Source organism: Alexandromys fortis, unplaced genomic scaffold (genome assembly GCF_014885135.2).
Source record: "Alexandromys fortis isolate MF-2015 unplaced genomic scaffold, M_Fortis_MF-2015_v1.1 scaffold_56, whole genome shotgun sequence".
Classification (NCBI taxonomy): Eukaryota; Metazoa; Chordata; class Mammalia; order Rodentia; family Cricetidae; genus Alexandromys; species Alexandromys fortis.
Window position 1 is genome coordinate 7712626 of NW_026067935.1, and position 8564 is coordinate 7721189.

At 47.1% G+C, this 8564-nt stretch overlaps 1 protein-coding gene across 1 annotated transcript in view; it reads left to right on the forward strand.

Annotated features, from left to right (window-relative positions):
- The first annotated feature begins 5738 nt into the window (after window positions 1-5738).
- Morn3 (MORN repeat containing 3) overlaps window positions 5739-8564 on the forward strand; it is a 17321-nt gene continuing 14495 nt past the window's right edge. Inside the window, exon 1 of the mRNA XM_050146380.1 lies at window positions 5739-5803. The gene's annotated coding sequence lies outside the window, so the exon portion shown is untranslated. The remainder of the gene's footprint in view (window positions 5804-8564) is intronic.

Consider the following 8564-nt stretch of genomic DNA (forward strand, 5'->3'; position numbering starts at 1 on the left):
CAAAAAAAAAAAAAAAAAAAACAAACAAAAAACTGAATTTAAAGCCCCAATGTGGGGGCAAATAACTGTAATCCCAGCACTCTGGAGGCAGAGGCAGGCAGAACTCTATGAGTTCAAGACCAGCCTGGGTCTATAGAGCAAATTCCAGGACAACCAAGGCTGCACAGAGAAACCCTATCTCAAAAAACAAACAACCCCCCTAATTTAAAATATGTGTTTTAAAAAATGTCTTCCCACACCCAACTACACTCTTTTTTTGAATGTAGTTCTATAAAATGCCAATTAAGATGATGTTCTCGGTGGTCTTTCCAAGGACAAGGGGTTTGGCACTAAATCTTGGCGGCTCTCCTTTCTTGCCCCCCACCCCAGACAGGGTTTCTCTGTGTAGCCTTGACTCCTCTGGAAGTGTGCCACCACTGCCCAGTTCTTGCTCTCTTTTCTAGAAATGTTACTTTCACCAGTGAGCCTAAGGGATTGCTGGTTTTAACCTGCAGACAACACCCACCAGTCTCATAGGATTGTCAGAAGTAATCTTTTTTTAAACTCTGTGTGTGTGTGTGTGTGTGTGCATATGATTACAAGCACCTCAGAGGCCAGAGACATCAGAGACCCTGGAGCTAGAGTTACAGGCAGTTAGTTGTAAGCCACTTGAACCTGGGTCCTCTGCAAGAACAGTATGTTCTCTTAAACACTGAGCCATCTCTCCAGCCCAAGAAGTAAGTTTTTAAAATATGTAAGTACAAAGTATTATGCCTTCTTCTAATCATATGTTGAATAAATAGTAGTCGATTAATGGCATTCTTCATTCATGAAACAGCAGTATGGTTCCAGCCGCAGAGTTCCAGAAAGTTCCTCAGAAGGATTTACCTAATTGCAAGGATGGCCAGGTGTGTGTAATGGTCTCTTAGACCATAGGGCAGCCAATATTATGGCCCATTCTTTTTACATACTTTCCCTTGTCTAGACAGTATTTAATAATATGGTAGAGTTATTTTAATTTTCATTTCTTTAATTGCTAGTAAGACCATGCATTTTTTTCCCCTTGGGATAATTTATTAGTTTTATTGCGTTGCCTGACAACTATTTTTGAACACTGTAATTTCTGCTGGCTTATCCCTGTAGACATTATGTTTGGCTTTGACAGAGCATTTTGTTGCCCCTTTTAAAAAAAGAATGTTGGAGAGGCCAGGCACAGTGGCGCCTGCCTCTAATCCCAGCGCGTTGAAGATACAGTCAAGAGGAGCCGGGAGTTCAAATTCAGTCCTGTTCTAGAGAGGGAGTTCAAGGCCAGCCTGGGCTACACTAAGACCTGTCTGTAGAAACAGAGAGAGACAGGCAGACAAACGGACAAAAAAGGGATGGAGGCCAGCAGACAATGCCTGTCCCTAAAGCCGTTCTGCACAGCAGAACTTTCTAGGGTCAGGAAGTGTCGTGAGCCTGTCTGTAGAGCCAGCACCATGAGCCTGAAAACAAAGAGGGGGGGGGGGGGAATCTGCAAACTTCCCAGAAGGTAGTCCACAGGGCTAAAAAGGAACTGAGAAATTGACTCCTGACATTGTTCTTGAAGAAGAAAGTCCCAAAGGGAGTTGGTTTTCACCAGAGGCAATACACTACAGGGCGTGTTGGCAGACACCCTTAATCCAAACACTTGGGAGGTGGAGACAGGAAGATCAGAGCTTAAAATCATACTCAACTGTAAAACAAGTTTGAGTCTAATATGGGCTACAGGAGACCTTGTCAAAAAACAAAAACAAAAACAAAAAAAAAACCCACTCAGTTTTACACTTCAGTAGAATGTTAAAGAAGGACTTAGGACTGAAATCCAGTGGTAGAACATGTATGTATTTAGTGTGCCCAAGGTCCTGAATTCCATCCTTAACACTAAAAGAGAAAAACTTACAGGGGGTGGTAGCATGCACTTCTAACCCTAGCATTCAAAAAGCTGAGGCAGGAGGATCACGCGTTCCAGGTCAGGCTGGGTTACAAAGTGAGTATCTCAAAACACAAAACCAAGACTGCATTGATTTTTGTGTTTGTTTTTGTTTTCTGTTTTTTCGAGACAAAAATTGGCCTGTGACTTACTCTAAGCTCCCGAGAGCCCCTAGAGGGCGCTCCTTCCGCATGGAAGACTTGATAAACAGGTTTAGTGAGATATATTCATACAAATCATATCTCATAAAATTCACTCATTTAAGGTTCATAGTTGTCTTAAGTCTTCTCACAGAGTGGTGAAACCATCGCCACAGTCAGTTTTAGGACAACTGTATCACCCCCAAAAGAGAAACCCCAATAAACCTAGCCTGTCGTCAGAGCCCAGGAGCTGGCAATAGAAGACTCAGAAATCCAAGGTCATGCTCAGCTGCACAGAGAATGTGAGGCCGGTGCAGGGCGCATGCTTTTAATTCCAGCACTCAGACGGCCAGTGTAGGCTGATCTTGTGAGACCAAGGCTAGCCTGGTCTACGTGACAAGTTCCAGGCCCTCTAGGGCTGCACAGTGAGACTCTGTCTAAACAAAGCAAACAATTTGTATTCAGTAGGTGTTACTCCCTGACACCCACTGATCTACTGTCTGTGTGGAGGGACTGGCCTACTGTGGATGCTTCAGATGAACGGGATGATATAATTAGTGTCCGGCCGTGTTTGCAGGTTTCATCCATGTTGCGGCATGTGTCAATGACTTCGTTCTTTTTATCATCAATAATATTCTATTGTACAGACAGACTGTATTTTGTTTATCCATTCAGCCATTGATGGATACCTGGGCTGTTTCCATCTTCTGTCCATTGTATTCAATGAGACTCGCTGGTCCAGACAGGTCGGTCCTTCCTAGTGGTTCTGGGAAGGGTGAGACCTATGTTGTTCTGATCCAAGAAGCCGCACTCCCAATTTCATTTTAGGTCGCACTCTCAGTATGAATGGCACTCAACTGAGTCTGGACAGTTCTCCATGAGGTCTTGGGTTTCTTTGCGAGGGCAAAGCATCCAGCCTTAAGTCAAAGCTTTGGAGCTGGTTAAGGTCTGCAGGACCACACCTCCCCAAAGGAAACATTTGTATGTGGTGTGTGTGGGAACCTCTCTCACTCACATTACAACACCTTCCCTCGAACTGTAATGAAATCCTTGAGGAGAGTCTGCTCAGATGCCAACCTTGCAGATCTGACAGCTGATTGTTATAAAAGTATCTGAGGTTTGGAGAGATGGCTTCTTTTATAGGGCTCAGGTTTGGTTCCTAGCACCAATATGGAGGTTTACAACCAGGTATAACTGTTCCAGGTTATCTGGCTCCCTCTTCTGGCCTCTGCAGGCAGCGGCATTTTACATATGCAGGCAAAGCACTCAAACACATAAAATAAAAGATTTTTTTTAAAAAAAATCTTTAACAACAACAACAACAGAAGGGCATTTGATATGGACACTCCCAAGAGTGATATACTCACTGGCCAGTCCAAGGGACCTACTTATGGACTTGTGAAAAATGCTGCCAGGGCTGGGGAGATGGCTCACTAGTTAAAAGAGATCCGGGTATTCTTCCAGAGGACCAGGGTTCCATTCCCAGTACCCACATGATGGCTCCCAACTGTCTGTAACTCCAGTTCCAGGGGATCTGACACCGTCTTCGGGCTTCTACAGACACTGTACTCACATGGTACACAGCCACACGTGCAGGGAAAACAAATCTTTTAGACATGCCATCGGATTCTGACCCCACAGGGAGAACAATATCATATGCTAATAACCTGCCTTTTAGGCCAGATTGTAATACAGATAAACCATAGCCCAGATCTTTCTTTGCAAGGCAGACCTGGTTTCCTCTGCATTATATTTGTTTTTTTGTTTTTGGTTTTTTTGTTGTTGTTGTTTTGTTTTGTTTTTGTTTTTCGAGACAGGGTTTCTCTGTGGTTTTGGAGCCTGTCCTGGAACTAGCTCTTGTAGTCCAGGCTGGTCTCGAACTCACAGAGATCTGCCTGCCTCTGCCTCCCAAGTGCTGGGATTAAAGGCGTACGCCACCACCGCCCGGCTTCCTCTGCATTATATTAAAAACTGTAAGAGAGAAGAAAAAAGAAAGAAAGAAAGAAAAAAAGCCTGTGGTGTTGGCTATTGCCTTTAATTTCAGCACTCAGGAGGCAGAAGCAAGAGGATCTCTGTGAGTTCAAGGCCAGCCTGGTGTACAGAGCGAGTTCCAGGACGGTTAGGGCTACACAGAGAAACCCTGTCTGGAAAACAACTCAAAAAGCTGTGAAGGTACGGCTCGCTCACAGCGGGGACCTGGGAGGCAGCGCGCTGGGCTGCAGTCTGACCGAGAGAGGGTGAGCGCCTACACCTGAAGGTGCTACTCAGCAGGTGGCAAGGAGGCTCGGGACAGGGCCAGCGGCCAAAGGACAGTTTGTCCCAGGGCAAAGGCTGGCTGCAGCTGCTGGCTGGATGCCTGAGGAGTAGCAGTGTCAGCCAAGGCAGATTCTAGAGCCTAGCTGGGCCAACTGAGTACATAAGATAGGAATTTGGAAGCAGATAATTCCTGTAAGGAATTAAAATCGCGGAGACATAGGGAGTGGCTCATTTTCACCAAGAGCAAAAGGAGGCTGAAGGTGGAGTGAGAAAGATGAAGATCAGACTTGGTGGTGCATGCCTATGATCCCAGCACTTGGAGGCAGAGGCAGGAGGATCTCGTGAGTTCACACAATAAAAACCTACAAAACTTCCTCTGTTTTCAGATCAGGCAGAATGGCCCCAGGGTTGAGTGCAGGAAGGGGAAGTAGCAGTGTATGTCACAGCTATGTTTTCCTGTGTCTTTGAGATTTTGTGTGTCCCACCATGTGTCCCTCCCGTGTGTGACCCAGGGGTCTAATTCAGATCGCCAGGCTTGGTGCCTTCCTCCACTGAGCCATTTTTCAATGGACTCCCTTTCTTTCTTTTTAAGTTTGAGGATTATGTTGCTGTTTGTTTATATTTTCACAAGAGAAAAGTAAAGATGAGAGCCAAGTGTAGTTGTGCATGACTTTAATACCAACATTGAAAGGCAGAGGCAGGCAGATCTTTCTGAGGCCAGTCTAGTCATGTAGACTAGTGAGTTTTGGGACAGCCAGAGCTATTCAGTGAGACCCTGTCTCGGAAAAAGAAAACCAACCAAACGAAACAAAACTGAGAACGCAAAAGTCTTTGCCCTTGGAGATGGACAACAGCTCCAGGCGGCTGGGGACGGGTGGGTGCGTTAGTGGTGTGAAGGCTTAAACAGCGCACACAGGGATGAAACACGTGGTGATTCCAGTTTTAAATAGGGTGGTGCTGGGAACTCCTGGGTGAGGGCTGATGTTTGGACAGAGCTCTCTAGGAAAGTGTGGAGGAAGGGATGTCCTAGCAGCTGTCCCAGAAGAGCCCAAAGCCTGAGGCAGGAGCAGCAGGAGAGCAAGTGTGTACCCTGGCAGGAGCAGAGTGGGAGGCCTAGGGGGACAGGACAAAGAGAAAAGTGGAGGGGTGAGGCGGGTCTTCCAGTGTCTTCAAGGCTTTATTATATGACGTGAGCGTAGTGGGCAGAGCAGGAACCTGCGTCTGTCATATGCATGCCATGCAACTTCCTGGGAGACAGTCTCCAGAGCTTCCCAAAGACATTCAAAGCGCTCCTAGACGACTAAGAACAAACAGAACTTTCCTTGTCCTTACAATTTCCCGCTACCCTGCCTCTGCAGGAAGAGGCGGGCACTGCCAGCTCGCTTTGTTGTTGCCATAACAACCTCTAGGGGCCCACACTCCCTCGCGGGCAACTCTAGCTGCTGGCTGAGGGTGAAGCCCAAGGCTGCTACCACAGGTGAGCCATGAGGACAAGGGGGGGCGGGCTCAGAAAGGACACCTAGCTGTCTGTGCCCTGTCCCTCCAGTGTCCTCACTGGTCTCCCTCTTTTTTTCTTTAGAAACAAAACGTGGGCAATCTTGTAAGCCTTTCCTTTCTGGTCTTCTTCTACCTCTCCTTAAATTCTGAAAAATGCAGAGACAAGAGTGGAATCTATCCCAGGCAGTGGCGGTATAACCCTTTAATCCCAGCATTCGGAAGGCAGAGGCAGGCTGATCTTTGTGAGTTCGAGGCCAGCCTGATCTATGGAACAAATTCCAGAATAACCAGGGCTACATAGAGAAACCCTGTCTTGGAAAAAAAAAAAAAAGTAGGCTCAATGACGCACAGATGAAGCACTGACACCTGTTGGCACCATAGCGCTGTGGGAGTCTAGTGCAGCCTTCCTTTACGATTCTGAGCAAGCCCAGGACAGGCTGTCACTTTGGGGCTAATATGGCACCGATATCTCCTTGACTTTTGCTCATCTCTCATGTATTTTATTTTATTTTTTATATTACATGTATGGATGTTTGGCCTACATGTGTTTCTGCGCACAACTCATGTGCCACCATTGGATTCCCTAAAACTGGAGTTAACCATTGTGAGCTGGGTGCTGGGAACCAAACCAGGTCTTCTGCAAGAGCAGCCAGGACTCTTAACAACCGAGCCATCCTCTCCTGCCCAGATTTCTGCTTTTTTGAAACATTGGCTCTCTCTGTAGCCCATGCTGACCTCGAACTTATGGGGATCCCTCTGCTTAAACATTCCAACAGTTAGGATTCCAGGTTGCATTACTACTCCCACGGCCCCTTTGTTCTTAGTTGAGGACAGCTGTGTGCAGGTACCGGGTGTGGTGACAAGCAGAAAAGACTTGGTATCTGTCCTCTCTACTGAGATGGGGGTAGAACAGTGCTGCGCAGGGTACTCTCAGAGGGGAAAGGTGCTGCCAAGATTGTGTTGGACTCTAGCGTGCAAACACTGAGGAGGAGTCGCCCCCAGAGACCACCTCACACACCACAGCCGATGCAAAAGCATGAGGATTTTATTAATTCTGTCATGACAGGGTCCCTCAGCATTTGGGAAGCCGAGAGACCTCGAATAGCTGGCACAGGCTACTTTTAAAGGAGAAGGCCACAGAAGCAAGGGGGGGTTGTGATTGGATTATTCAAAAGAGCTATTACCAATAATTGGCTGGAGAGCTGTTGCCAGATCAGATGAGGTAAGAGGTCATTTTGACCCCGTTTCCCAGGAGACTGAATCAAAACATACATATATGGGTAATTGTTCAGGAACTAAGTACGTGCATGTGTAGCTGTTAGGTCCTTGGTTCCCAGGGGAGGAGGAAGCACTATGGCACGGAGGCTGAGAGGATTCAGAGTTGTCAGAAATGGCTTCAGAATTGTCTTAAAGTCTTACAACTGGCCGGGCGATGGTGGCGCACACCTTTAATCCCAGCACTCGGGAGGCAGAGGCAGGTGGATCTCTGTGAGTTCGAGACCAGCCTGGTCTACAGAGCTAGTTCCAGGACAGGCTCCAAAGCCGCAGAGAAACCCTGTCTTGAAAAACCAAAAAAATAAAAAATTGTCTTACAACTGATCTTGAAGAACATATAATGATATCGTAAATGCACATCGGTAACCCCAGTCAGGATTCTGCCAGCAGCAAAATCCTTTCATACTACTGACCCCTCTTTTCTCCCTCCACTCCCCCACTTTCTTGTCAAGACAGGGTTTCTCTGTGTAGTCCTGGTTCTCCTAAAGCTAGATCTGTAGACCAGGCTAGCCTTGAACCCACAGAGATCCGCCAGCCTCTGCCTCCCAAGGGCTGGGATTAAAGAAGCACACTACTACCACCGCTGCTCCTCTCTCGAGGCTCCCACTCCCCATCTGAGGCCCAGCCAGGAATCCAGCCTTCTACACAATGACGCAATTCAAGGGCCTGTGGAGAGGTTACTGTAGGGGCTCAGCAGTTAGGAACATTGGCTGCTATCGCAGAAGATCAGGCTCAATTTCTAAAGTCCAAATGGGGCTCATAACTGTTGGAACTTCAGTCCCAGGGGATCTGATGTCCTCTCCTGGTAAAGACAGAGGACCAGTAGGTAGAAGGCTTGGTTAGCATGCATGAAGCCCTGGGTTTGATCCTTGAACTGCAGAAACCAAGCATGCTGGCTCCTGCCTGCAACCCCAGCACTTGGGAAGTGGTGGCAGAAGGGTCACCAATTCAAAGTCATCTTGCATATTGAGTTTGAGGTCAGCCTAGGCTCAAAAAAGAAAAATAAGTAATTTTCAGCTACATTGTGAGTTTGAGTCTAACCTATGTTGCACGAAAGCCTATCAGAAACAGAGAGGACTTGAGTGTGGCTGTGCAAGTCTGTTAGCCCATGCACAGTGTAAATTTAACATCAGCCTGCTCTACATATGGCGTTCCAGGTCAACCGGGGCTACAGAGCAAGACTCCATTAAAAAAAATTGCCGGGTGTGGTGGTGCACACCTTTAATCTTTGCACTAGGGAGGCAGAGGCAGGAAGTTCTCTGTGAGTTCAAGGCCAGTCTTGTTGAAATAAGAAGCGGTGGGGCTGCGTCCCCAACACCCCAGCTGCTTGGCTAGCTCACGCCTGAAATAACAACACACAAACTGTATTCATTTAAAGGACTGCTTGGCCCATGAACTCTAGCCCTTACAGGCTAATTCTCGCACCTGGACTAGCCCATTTCTAATAATGTGTGTAAGCACCCCAA